This window comes from Argopecten irradians, chromosome 13, assembly GCF_041381155.1.
Source record: "Argopecten irradians isolate NY chromosome 13, Ai_NY, whole genome shotgun sequence".
NCBI classification, from domain to species: Eukaryota; Metazoa; Mollusca; class Bivalvia; order Pectinida; family Pectinidae; genus Argopecten; species Argopecten irradians.
In genome coordinates this window covers 25,352,720-25,367,230 of record NC_091146.1, presented here as the reverse complement: position 1 = coordinate 25,367,230, position 14,511 = coordinate 25,352,720, and the positions used below count along the sequence as shown (strand labels likewise).

Here is a 14,511-nt window from a genome sequence, read left to right as displayed (position 1 = left end):
CAACGTTTACTTTCCTTCTAGTTTTATATATGTATGAGGAATTGGCGTACAAGTCTCCACAATTTGCAATGTGCTCATGTCATATGCTGTCGCTATATGCACACCGGGGCTAATTTAATTGCTGCCTAAACTACCAAACAACAATCGCTCACAGCAAGTTACGCATGACTCCTTTGACATAAATTAATTAATCAATTAAGTGATATTGGTAATAAAAGGGGTAGAAACATCGTGGCATTAGAAAGCATTGAAGTGACTCCGGATACGATATCGCCTACAAACTAAAACTGGATATATTTACCGTCCAATAAATAATACTTATTTGGGTTTACATGACCGTTAAAAGTTCATTGTAAATAACAATACATTCTTATTTATATATCTCCTGATTGGTTCCAGAAGTGTTATGTTGAGCCCCAGTAAAATGTCTGATGTCGACATACCTAACCTGTAACACAGACTGACTACATTGAGCATGTTATGCATTGCACCTGTTCAATTAAAGGGACGGACTCGTAAATTGATAACAATCGACGCCATTTAAACTGGTCTACCCTTCACTGAGGTGTTAAAGCGAATAGTCTACCTGTAATCTAGCCTGCCTACTCTATCGCACACCACATCGTCATGGTTATATCACACACGTCTTATTAAAGGGACGGGGAAATATAATGATAGACACTCAAGGGCATTTAATCTGTGTAATACGAAAAATAATCACTACTTCAGGTTTAAAAACAATGCCATGTATACTGCATTAGTGAGAATATATGTATATACATACTTAGATAGATGAAATATGGTTTATATATAGACCTAGGTACAGCAGCAGAACAAAGGAGAGAGAAAATATATGGTTTATATACAGATGAATTTAGTATAAAAACTAAGGAAGAAAAGATAGGGCTTGTTCACAGATTTAGGAATAACATATATGGTTTGAATCTATACTTCAGATGCTTTATATATCTGAATACAAACTATATAGACATACTGATTTAGGGAGAAACAATAGGATTTTTATGCTGACTTAGGGACAAACTATAGGATTTTTATATATTGACTTAGGGAGAAACTATATGATACATAGAAACATATATTTATTCTGACATTATACATTTATAATCATATAATAGACAGCCCTTAGAAAGTTACAGTATTATATGTTCAGTTTAAGAATACATTTTGTGGCTTTTTTCCAATATGAATCAAGTTTACATCAAAATTGCAGCATTTGATGGGAGAATATTTCAAGCATCAACGACTGTAAATGAGTGCTTTCGACAAAATTGAGAGACCTGATATTTGCCTGGTGGTCAATGTAGAACGTTTTCGAATGCAAGGACAACAGGCTTAAACAGCATATTCAATATCAGGCATATGCAATACCGGTTATAGAAGATAACTGCGCTGGTCTATATATTCCATAGTCCACCATAATAATCCCATGACTAAATATTTGCTTTATTGACCTTTTTATAGATATGTTTATCAAAGAAAATTTATCATCTATGGTAACTCCAATATCCTTCTCCGAGTCCACAAATTTAGAAATTCCTTTTCGTTTGAATCTATATTTCGAGGTGTTGTCAGGGACCTTCGAGGTGTCGTCAGGGATGTATTGTTGTAGTTGTATTTTAAGAGATAACTGATGTGTTGTTAGAGACTCCACAGGTGTCTTCGGATACCTCCAGATACATCTTGTATGTTGTCAGAGACATCTTAGGTATTTTAAGGGGACCTGGGAGGTGTAACCAGAGACCGTTGATACAAATTTTGCGAGATGTGTCAAAGACTTCCGAGGTGTTGTGATATACCTCCGAGGTGTCGTCGTAGACAACCAAGTGTTGTCAGATACCACAGATCTACACATCAGGTAGTTATGCAGAATATATATGTTGACGTTCTTATTTTTCATTTTTTGATTACATTGTGTTATTATGGACACAAATGGCGTCACATAGGGTTTTTGTGAGGTGTTATCAGTAACATCATGTGTCATATACTCGAGGATGGTGTTATATAATAAAACTCGATGGTGTTATCAGGTACATTTCATAATGTTATAGATTACAACTCGCTGGTGTTTACAGGTATATCTCATAATGTAATAGGAAACAAATCGCTGGTGTTATAAGGTATATATCATGATGTTACAGGGTTTAAGGTAATCTCGTACAACTCGCTGTGTTATAAGGTATATATCATGATGTTACGGGTACAGCTGGTATAAGTAAACATCAGCTCGGTGTTATAAGGTATATATCATGATGTTACAGGGTACAACTCGCTGGTGTTATAAGGTATATATCATGATGTTACAGGTACAACTCGCTGGTGTTATAAGATATATTCAATTGTGTCGGGATGGGTATGGTGTCAGTTGATATGTTATGACGAACGGACCTTGTTAGTATCATTTTGTAGATATCAGGGAATTATGATTCTGCAAAGGAAATGACCAAATGATCAAAAATGCATTTACAATTTGTTTTATTTACTATTTGCATTGGTTATTAATTTACATTATGCTTCCGATATGTTTGATATCAAATGACGACAGGACAAACTTATGATAACAACCTTTTCCCAAGTCACATTGTCAATTATGGTATTTAGATATAACGTGTGACCAAACATCCAGTGCAGTAATACACAGACAAATTGACAGTTACAACCAGTATATTTTGCCATACGAAAACATTCTCATGAATCAGACTCACATACAATGCACATACTCATTAACAGAGCACACAACAGATTAAACACCTTTAACATTATCAGTCCTGATATATATTTTCGCAAAAGGTAAAAAAGACGGTTTAGATAAATCTACGAGAACAGATATCAATTCAAGCGTTATAAAAGCATGTGTTATACGTCATAATTATGTCCTATTTGTCCAAGACCAACAGAGTAGTTGGTGCACATTGAAGGGTTTCTACCTACATACGAATCTGTAGGACGAAGACACCTCTGAGTAATTTTCTCTAACTTCCATTGTACTTTTTTTTGACCTTTGACATTTCAAATAAAAACCGATGTTTTAATACAATGATGTTTCAGTTCAATCCCGTGTGGTCATTAGATCTGTACCGAATACTTTCCTAATAGGAAATATCAATATTACACAGATTTGGTCCATGTGCACACTTCTTTAGCATATATAACACTGAAAAAATATATAAATGATAAAATAACAAGAAACTAAAAAGGAATATTTTCGCTGTTTTACATACTGATCAATAAAAGATAATAATTGCAAAGACAATCACTGATAAAAACTGTTCATTGCATACATGTAGCTGCGACAACATGGCGATACATGTTAAGCTATGTTGAAAATACAGCAAGACATTTACAAATAATTACAAGTAGATACAAATTTCAAAACATAACAATGGTATAATTATCATCATCATCATTAGGTTATTTACGTTTCATTAAATCACTCTAGGTAGAACAGATTGAAATAGGTCCTGTTTATAAACACCTTCTTACATAAAGGTTATATAGCCCGATTTAACATAAAAGAAAAACAAATACAAAAACGATGCCAGTCATGGATTCAAACTTAACGTCTATAACAGATAGGTGATCGAAATGACACATGCGTTTTAATATACTGAATCCATTGATACATATATGATCTACAACTCTGGTAAACATAGTCTTATCGTTTCACTTATATGTCCTTTTCACGGCACAATCGTTGCTACATGTTTTCAGGTTTGTGACGTTAGCATACAGGAAATCAGTGTTGTCTCCATATTGTCTAAACACTGCTTCTCCGGGGATCCATTGTAATGCGTTCTGTATATGTCCGTTTGAAAAGTTCTGAAAGTTCACTGGTTCACGAAAATTTTCATCCGATGTAGATAAGACTTAATTATAATGCATGACGATATGACAAAATTGATGTATCCGTAATGAGAAACACAACATATGTCTTTTGCATTAAATATCCCGTGCGTGCTTGAATGTCACCATACTATTATTATTGCCGCTCTTATCTGGTTCCCTACAGAAGACAAAGGAACGCATTATCAGTAGCTGATTGTGATAGTGAAAACTATAATAAGACAATACATCAAATAGTTAACAGGAAACGCATTGTATGTTCATTAAGTTGAAGTTCTGGTTTGCTAAAAGCAATATACTAGGATTACAATTTCATATGTGTTCAAGTTCTACCTAAACTAAACCAATTAAGGAAATGGAAAATAATATGAAAAGGTCTCAAACATTGGATAAATTAATAAATGGTACTAAATTAAACGTGATACGATACCTTTGTGGCGATAAATGCTGTGATCAGAGACTCTGTGTCCATGTTGCATTCCTGCATCGCCAGTAAAATCATGTTCCTTGTTGGCGGAGGCTGGGTCTCGGTAATGAACGTTTCCAACAAGGCTTTAATCTTGTCATGAGTCGGCCTGCTTCTATACTGGTCGTCAAAATTGTCTACATCTTCTGGCTGGAAACCAAGCTCAAGGAACATGTTGAAGTAGGTTTTAACGCCTATATACCTCGCAATGATTTGGACATCATGTACAGAGAGTGTTTCCTGTAGCCACACCACCGGCAATCGCTCATCTGAAATTATATTGAAAAGGTGATGACTTAAAGGAACCAATAGTTTCTTTATTTTTTGACGTCCTTTGCGGATATTGAAATTCATCATCTAGTTAGGAAAGATGAAAATATTAACAATAATCACACGATGTGTGGCCTATTTGTTCATCAGACATCCCTACCTTTATAGATAAAATCCTCCTTGGAGTCAGTTATTCCAAATAGTTTCCCTGGGTCCATTCCGTTTTGTAACATTGCCACAGCTACTGTCTTGAACTTGCTATCTACTCTCATTTTGGAAAGTTGAAGGAAAACCTTTGTTATCCGAGATCTAAATGCGAGGTGTCGATGCTCTTCCATCTCCTGTTGAAGTAGTTCACTAGGACAGCCAAGGCCGACAAAGAATGTCTGATATCCACTGCCGATATATTTGGAAACCCTGTCAATTTCTTTGTACGATAATTTCCTCTCAGGCAATTCATGACTCATATCTGCAATTACAATCAACTTTAATTTAACCACGTCATAGACAAAGCATAATACTTTTAATGCATTGCAAGAGGGGGATTTGATACAGTTACTTTTTTTCCCGATACAATATTGGTTCATCTGTTTGATTAAAAAAAAAACATATTTTTTGCAGTTTCCCCATTTCTGCGAATATGCTTCTGAGGTCGATAGAAGAAAACGAAATAAACACACACACGCTATCTTTACATTCTAATCTTACGTTGAAAATTAGTTTACGTCTTATTTTGTCTCAATGACTACATATGTAAGTCATAAAAAAGTCGGAAAACTAAAATTACAAGTTACATTTTAAACATAATTGTACAGAAATTAATTAGAATTGCATGCCTAAGTTTCACTGATTAATTGACCCACCTTCAGATAACCTTGCTGTCTGGTTGTCCTAGAAAAATAAAGCATGTCTATTACAATAACAAATAAGTAATTTAACATAATAAAACAATGCAAATCATTAGCATACACATTTAATAAAAATCAATCACGTACCTCTGTTGATGGATCATCTAACCAGACGTAAATATCATCTCTCTTAATCCATTCACAACCATTTGGTCCGATGCATTCAAGGCGTTCAAACCCTTTCAATTCGTCTATATTCACCATTTTGTCACTGGACGTGAACCGGAAGTCGTTGTGTAGGTACAATTGATACTCCAGATGGCTTTGCTGATTTTGATCAAGGATTCGCTGTAAAAGATTGTTTAGAATGCAGGATAAACTTATCCCAGCTCCCTTGGTTGTTACTTGTGCATCCTTTGTAAACATGGTGACCTTCATTGTTTGGTCTCTACAGTTGATGACCATGTTCCACAGTCCGTTTACTGCCAGGCAAGCAAACCGCCGTTGAATAAACTTGAAGCCAACCTGTCCTGGTCTCTTGAAATGTTCAAATCTTGGAATACAAGATGCAATGAGTTTGTCCCATACAGCCTGTGGGATGAATGGGTTGTTGAATTGGATACATAGAGTGACTGTGATGACAGTGTTGGGATCTTCAAGTATGGGTCGAAGCACCTCGGGATCCGCGGTTTTCAGCATACATGGTACTATGTAGTAGCCGATATCATCATTGGGATCATCAGAAAGTGGTTTCGCCAAAAGCCAAAAGGTTGAGGGTTTCCATTACGATAAAAAAAAGGATTTCTTTATTATCAAGAAACGTTTCTTCATTCCAAAGTTGCAGCAGTAATTTGAAAGGAAGGATGCCAGAATTTTCATACTGTGTCCACTGAGGTCTCAGTATTTTAGGAAGGTTGGTTGTAAATTTCGGATCCGTAATTACCTTCTTAAAAGCATTTATCGTCCATTGGGCTTGGAGGATGACAAATGGGCTATTCCCATGAACGTTGTTGCAATGAAATGATCCGTTTAATTTCAAGTTCCTGATTTTAGAGTATGATAAAAAAATGTAATTTACATTATAGTTTTGATAACCTCAAATATATAAATATGAATATACTTGCCCAAACTGTTTCATATCTGGGAAGCGATTGTTTCTAGTGCAAGGGAAAACTCATTTCAAGAATTTAGAAATACTTACTGGAGGAAGTCCTTGATTTCGTCTTCTTTAAGTGGCATTGGCAAATTACGGTTGACATGAAGCAGCTCCTCATATGTCAAAACGATGACACCCTGATGCTTTGGCCGTACCAGCTCGTGTTGGAGATCTGTCAACCTCGAAGGGACAGGTTTCTTCCATCGTGATTGAAGATGGGATATATCCAATATTCTCTGCCACATTACCTCGTACGTGTCTTGGTTTATCGTAGAATTGAATAGGTTTGCGATAGGGAAACGCATCTTGGACGTGATTCACCATGATTCCTTGCAGAGTTGGATTATCGTGGAGAGTTTGAAGAACATCAGCAAACATTGCTTCTTGCTCTTCTCTCTACGGTTAGGATATATAAGTTATAATTGTTCAGTGTCATCACTTAAAGAAATAACAATCAGTGTATAGCAAAACAATACTTCTATTTGAACAAATGTACACTACACTTTCTATGATGATCATCGTTGACAGAACGACGGCTGTCAATATGACCAGGATGCATTGACGGTTACGTTGATGTGTATCCCCTACCATGAGTGGACGCTTACTGCCATATTTTCAAATGCTGCTTTGATTATAGCATTCTTCCTGTATTTATCAGATTTTTACGTTCACGTCACAGTAGATCGGGAATGATATATTTCATATTGTAAATATTATCAGGATTTGTCCCTATCAGAAATTACTGTATCTTTTCATATGGTTTATGTATGCCTTTTCATACATTATCATACAATATTTATCACAACGTATTCTACATTGGGCAAGGAGTAAGGTTATATGTTAGGGTTGGGGTCTCCGGTGCGGATATTATTACAAATGTATGTTGTTTTGTGAAGTGTTCATGCTTTCTTGTACATATGTATTATGAATGTAGAAGCACGGCAACGGACGAAGCACAAGGCCGGTGAAATGATGTAAGCATATACTATTCTACTGATTGAGCACATACAATAAATTTCCTTACATCAGACGACACTTGGTCGAGGTGGGACCCGACGAGGATCACGGGTGGAGTTCTGGCATCGACTGCGGAGTCGTCAATAGCATAGGTGGCAATGTTCTTCAGCCACTGCTCCGTTATACCTGTCAACATTGATTCAAAGGAGAAATACATGACTGTTAATGCAACAGAGCATGTAGTTATATGATAAATCCAATCACTGCATCTGCCAGGGGTCGGAACCTCTGACTATAGAGACGCTCTCTGTAGCCGGGTGGTATATTGCGGTTGGTATTGATCAGGGTTACATACATGTATACAAAAGAAAAACCGACACTCAATAATGTTACTGCATACTGAAATCATTAGATGTGGACTATGTTAAACTATAATTAACACTCCGTTGATATAATTACCATATCCTGCTGCCAATCTTTCTGGATCTGTACACATCTTTAAGTCGAGTACAACAATAAACACCATGTTACTGGACAAATAACTATGGTGCGTGTTGTAGAAGACTTCTTAGCCGCCAAAGTCGCATATTGTTATAAAACCTTTCACGCCATCATCACTCTCTCTGATATTTCTGTGTGCATAATCTCCTCTATAACTTCCTTCTGTTCCCTGGAAACGTCTATATATTTCTTTTTCTCTAGACCGGTTACATGTAATGCTAATTAGTGTTAATTAATTAAGTAGAATTATGGCTGGCCGTTAAGATAAGTGATATTAGAGTGAGTTGATCATTATATCTATAAGATGTAAATGTGCCACTGTTTTATTTGTGTATAGGTACACGTAGTTTAGGTGGGTTGGCGGGGCTTTTATGGCAGCAAGATATACGGTCAACGAGCGGTGTTAAAACACCATGGTCGCTAGAAGTGCGACAAGTCCAAGGACGGACATGTTGAGGATACTGTTGAAAAGCGTTTGGAGGTCGGTCTGAGCTTAAAGTTGTAGAACGAAATGTTACAGTAGTAATTTTAGGATCTTAGCATTTATATCATAGAGTAGAATATTATATTATGAAGTGTTATTCGTTCATAAGTCATTACCTCTTCTTTGAATGTCTATCTGGTATCCCTGGCGGGCAGGCACACGCATTGTATTTATTAATAGTTATATAGTCAGTTACTGACCCCCTATAAAGGCATAGAGGGTCAGTAAGATTTAAAGGGGGCGAGGGCGTAGTCCGAGCCTCCTATACTTCTTACTGACCCTCTATGCCTTTATAGGGGGTCAGTAACTAACTATATAACGAATTTATCGCATCGAGGACCTTTGTTTCATAAGGTCTTTATTTCCTATTTGTTTTGTCAAGAATCTGAATTCAAAGTTGAAATATGCTGGCGAAGGATACAACCAATCGCCGCTTTTAAAATAATTCAGAAGTAGCCTAACGTTAGGCAGTAGGCCTACATATCTATTTATGTACTTCTTTGCAAATATACTGTATTATGGAACCTGCAGTATACGTACTGAATATCCATAAATCAACAATATTCGACATTCCTAGTGTACAGTAAGACAGGCCTACCACAATACGACACCAAACTGGCTGTAGATATTGAATGCATCACAAACAAAAGTGACACAAACATCCATCCAACATTTAAAGTGCAATCTCCTTGATCATCTGTGCATTCTCGTTGAGTTGAGATAATCACTTACAAGGTATGCCGATTAATTGATTGTAGAGTGAGTATTGATCGGTAGGTACGAACTCATCCATTTGTTTATAATCACAGTCTAGAAAACGCTTGAATTGTAACGTTTGCCTTTCGCCGCGTCATCAACTTTAAAACTGGCATAGGGGAAGCAACTCGTATTTGAAAATATGCATTTCATTTAATTTTAAGCAATAAAACGATTAAAGTTATTTTTACACAAAAATAACAAGTAATATATAGTTTAACGGTAATGAAGTGGTATATATTAGGTGAAGATAATGTGTTTAAATTTTGAAGCGAGGGCGAGAGCCGCCATATTGCACCATAATAAAATTTAATGACCCCCTATAAAGTGATAGGGGGTCACCACGTGACGGCTCTCCGCCAATCATTTGGGGACATTTCTGTCCGAGGTGCGATAAATGTTGGTAAATTATTAGTGATATCTAGGTACATATAAAGTACACTTAATGTGTGACAGGGTAGGATACTGATCTGAGTATAGAACAGACCGATGTCTTACACTGGACACAACGTTCAGAACAGTACCACTCAGTGTTGAAACACTACGCTTATTGCTAATCAGATCAACAGGAATTGAGACAGCTCTCGTTGACCTCCCCTATACACTCAGAGAGTGTTAATTGGCACTATTAACCTTACAGGATGAATTTGCATAAAATGTATTATAATTAATTAACAACGTGACATAATTAACAGGTTCGACAATTGCTGGCCTCCTTGTAGGACACATACCTCTTTAAAGTCACTGATTATATATATCTTATTACAAAACACATTGCATTACCATTGCATGAAGTACACGAAGAGTAGATAGTGATTTATCAAAGGAGATACATTATTTGACCGTAAGTGAGATTCACAAGGTAGCACGCGAAATTGTCCTTGTCAAATTAAAGGGACGGTGGGATATACTTACAAGCACTCGTCGTCCTCAGATAAGCTGCTCTGTACTGATACTAAAAAAGTGCTCAATTAAAAGCTTATAAGCGAAGGCATCCTGGTATCAATTTCAAGTGTGAAACATAATTTCCTAGCATTTAGATGAACATTTTTGTTCAGTTATGTAGTTTTACAAAAAATTGGGATTTTTAATTGATATCTCGCATTGATTTAACAATGATTAGTTAACTCATTAAACTCAAAAAGTAAGTTATTTCATCAAATGGATACTTTGGAATCGGTTGTATTTGCAGTTTAGTGTTTAATATGCGACCACTTTCACAATTTTAGATTATGTCGTCTGTAATATTTTTCATCGACTTTCGTCTTTAAATGACGTTTAATATCTTCTGTGTGATCCGAATTAACAATTTTTTGTTTTATCTTTCTCTCTCACACACGATAAATAACCTTTCTGGTGACTCATTGCATTTTTTCTGAAGTCAGACTCAAGTTTGTATAATAATCCACAGCGCATAAAAACGTAAACATTCTTGTTCTCCACAAAATCCTCTACACTGGCAACATGAACCTGAACTGCCTAAACAAAGCTGCTCTATAACTATTCCGAAAACAAATCACACTTATCTTGATTACGTACTAAAATTAGCTGACAGTCTCTCAGCGAAGTTTTATAGAAGGAAGTTTAAAGTGACCCCGTTTGACCTACACTCTCTCCTTACTGTTGACAGACACTATTCTGATACGGAGCTCGGTTACCCGGAGCATTATCAAGTAAAACAATACAGATTTAAAGATTTGTTTATACATATTGTATGCCATATTAGCAAGAGGATAGGACACAAGCTAATTATAACTTACAAACGCCCTCTCCATTACAGTTTACAACACATATACTATACATGTGTACATGATAAGATGGCTTAATATTATTAATTTTACGTTATAATTATATTTAAGGGATGCACTCTCGCAGTATCAGGATTTCGTGTTTGCAGCATGACTTTTCCTGCCTTTGTTCTATTTATAAACATTTGCTGCTTTTTATAACAAAATATTGTTTACATTCTTTGTGATTAGAGTAGATAGCTCGACACGTATAAAACAATATGACGGATACATACACATCTGTAACCGAGATGTATCTACTCTACCATAAACTTTATCGTTATTTTTTCTGCTCGAGAGCCCTGTTATGTTGGCTCAATAAAGGACGTACAAGTTTATACATGGTGTATTCATTTATACTGATTATCACTGAACAATGTAAACAATCACACTTAGTCGGATACATAATAATGACAACTTAGACCGGTTCGTTATGTGTTAGACTGGTTCATGAAAACGTGGAGCCCATACAAAAAGTACGTATTAGGCACAAATAATCAGAACTCTAAACCTTTCAAGCCATCCCATCAAATATACACACTTAGTATCCTTTCTCATATTTCACGGATATAGGAGTTAATCTTGCGCACACCAGTATCTCTACGTGTAAATGGTGTAACTGATATTACTATTTTCTTTTAGTCTTGAAGTATAATTTTGACTAATGGTGGTGTAAAGTGCAGACTCTCATATAATTTATAGAGGAAAATGATTGTCAGCAAAGTCCTAGTACCGAAACAAAAAATATATCGATCTACACTCCATGCACATCATCATTTTTTTAAGTTACGCATTCGGTAGATTCCGTAGGTGTTGAAAGGATACGCCTATTAATGACGCTATCAACAGTGATTTAAATAATAAACGTATCAACTGATCTATAGAGGGTCACCAGTTATATATATGTTACAGTGTTAATCACAATACAACTTAACACAAATGACTGTCGTTGAAATTATAATGTTTTCTAACTTGAGAATAGAACTGTTTTTATAATGCGCTTCATTACATACATAATGTCGCGTGTCTGATTCCGCTACGATAGACTGGTCATGAAGACCAACTGGTAGCATGCGCTGTCAGTTAATTCCGATTTAAGATCTTGCTTATATTGTACATAAAGAATTAAAGGGACTGACAAGTAAAACGATAAACACTCGCCGACATTTAAAATGTTCTATATATCAACATAAGAATGTTAATTAAAAAGCAAATAAGTGATGACATATCCGTGTCAATTCTGATTATTAATCACACCTCTCAAGCTACGTAGTGCTTATGCTCTATTCTATTAAGTGGATTCAGACAATTAGCAGTGAAGATCGGCTATTTAATTCAGAATATTTCATGACGATCAAATATGTTATTGTGTCTATTTTGAAATTTAAATATTGTTTCATCTAGCACTTTAGTTTGCTGTTTTTATATCTTTATTATAAAATATTATTAAAATACTTTGAACGATAGAGCCGGTTTTTAATTATAAAACTGGCATTGTCTTTGAATGACTAAGTTCCTGCATTTTAAAAGTTACCTATAATATTGGAGAAAGATCGGTAATACAAACGGTAGAAACACCGAACAACAGGAAGTGTTTACTTTTTCGTCCTTCTAGGATTAACATTTTGTTTGATAGTGTTTGTGGATTTGAAATAAGACCTTGGATATTTTGTGCATTACATCAATTACTGCCTACGAAATCCTAGTACCCGGAAAATACCTACCGACTGACATATACAGTTATATATCAATCTTATACAGAAATCTTTCCATTTCCAAGACCTTTAAACAGAAGACTACCAACAGACCTTTTAGAGCCACTAGTTATATAGATTAAACTTCAACCTGATTAAATAGATTATTGCATGCAGTGGGAAGTAAATAGTTGATCCATTAACTGATCGGAAATAAGATACACAATGTCGCGTGTGTGATTCGCTGCACTGGTCCATACTCTCTAATATTTAACCTTAGCTGACTACACATTTATGATTACACATCTCGGTAACATAGATCACTACACTACATTGCGTTCACTGGAAGTAAAGAGTGGATAAAAATGGTCGTAAATAAAGTACACAATGTCGCATGTTTTATTTCGCTGTAATAGTCCATGCTCCTTAGTACGTAACCTAAACTGAAGCGACTACATGGTAGCTCAAGTTTATAAATATCTGTCGTTTCCCATTTCAGATCTTTCTTTTTATGTTGTCTTTGTCCGATTAAAGGAATGGTGGGTTATATTGACATGCACTCGTCCTTAGATAAACTGCTCTGTAATAATACCATAAAAGTGTTGACGTAAAAAGAGGGAATATCATTTCTCAATCATATGATGCACAATTTTGTTCAGTGAAGTAGTTTTAGAAAACAATGTTATTAGCACTAAATAGTTAATTCATTAAATTAAAAGATTATTATTTGATCATCAGATTCAGGAATTGGTTGTATTCGCTGCTTCGTGTTAAATAGGCGACCACTTCCACAATTGTAATTGATGTCGTTTGTAGCAATTGTCCTCGACTTCTGTCTCTAAATGACGTTCAATATCTTCTTTGTAAATCGAATTAACATTGTTTGTTTTATTTTTTCTCTCACAAACGGTAAATAACTTCTGTGGTGAATCATTGTATTTTCTATTAAAACAGACCAAAGATTTTACAATATACGGCAGTTTATTTACATTCAATATCCAAATACATCCATCCGTGTTTGCAATAACAAAGATCTGTACTCCACAACATCTAAACCTACGATGGCTGAAAGCGGAAATAGCGACATAGGTTAACAACAAAACAACAATGAAATATACGGAGCTGTCCTGGTAAAAAATCATGAAATAAATCTGATTCAATTCATGATCGTAATCATCAGTTGCTTTACAGATAAAAATATAACATTGTTTTACGAATTAATTGAAGTTTCCCTACATGAACCCCGACATCAAGAAGATTATACAAGAGAGTGAATTCCTAAGTGTCAGGTTATTTCTGGTTCAATCAGAAGATTAATAGCCGTGCACTGAGGGTCATATTGTATCAATGGCCGCTCTCGGCCACAGAAGTGTACCATGGTACAGAAACGAGTAAAAGATGCTTCGTTTGTGTACCGCATAAAAGTATAGATATATTGATAATCATGAAAAGGTTTATAATCATATACGCGACAATGTATTGGTGGTAAATTCTTACGTTACTAACACATTGTTATCTGATTGTTTCTGCCCAATTACTCTTTTGTTCATGTGTAAGCACGCATACCGATACCATTGAGTCTTGTCAGAGTTGACGGGCATCTTTATTTCAGTCAGTATATGCATAACTTATTTGTAGCATTTGCTGTTCTTGTACAGTGCACTAATATCAGGTCCTCAGGGATAGTAAAGAAATGGAAAATGAAGGGGCAATCTACAGAGGGATGTCAGA

The 14,511-nt window shown here is 35.6% G+C and overlaps 1 protein-coding gene and 1 pseudogene across 7 annotated transcripts in view; both read right to left on the bottom strand.

Annotated features, from left to right (window-relative positions):
• LOC138306692 (uncharacterized) overlaps window positions 1-14,511 on the bottom strand; it is a 154,418-nt gene that overhangs the window by 68,773 nt on the left and 71,134 nt on the right. The gene's annotated exons all lie outside the window — the stretch shown is intronic.
• On the bottom strand, window positions 2,955-8,094 carry LOC138306701 (uncharacterized; annotated as a pseudogene).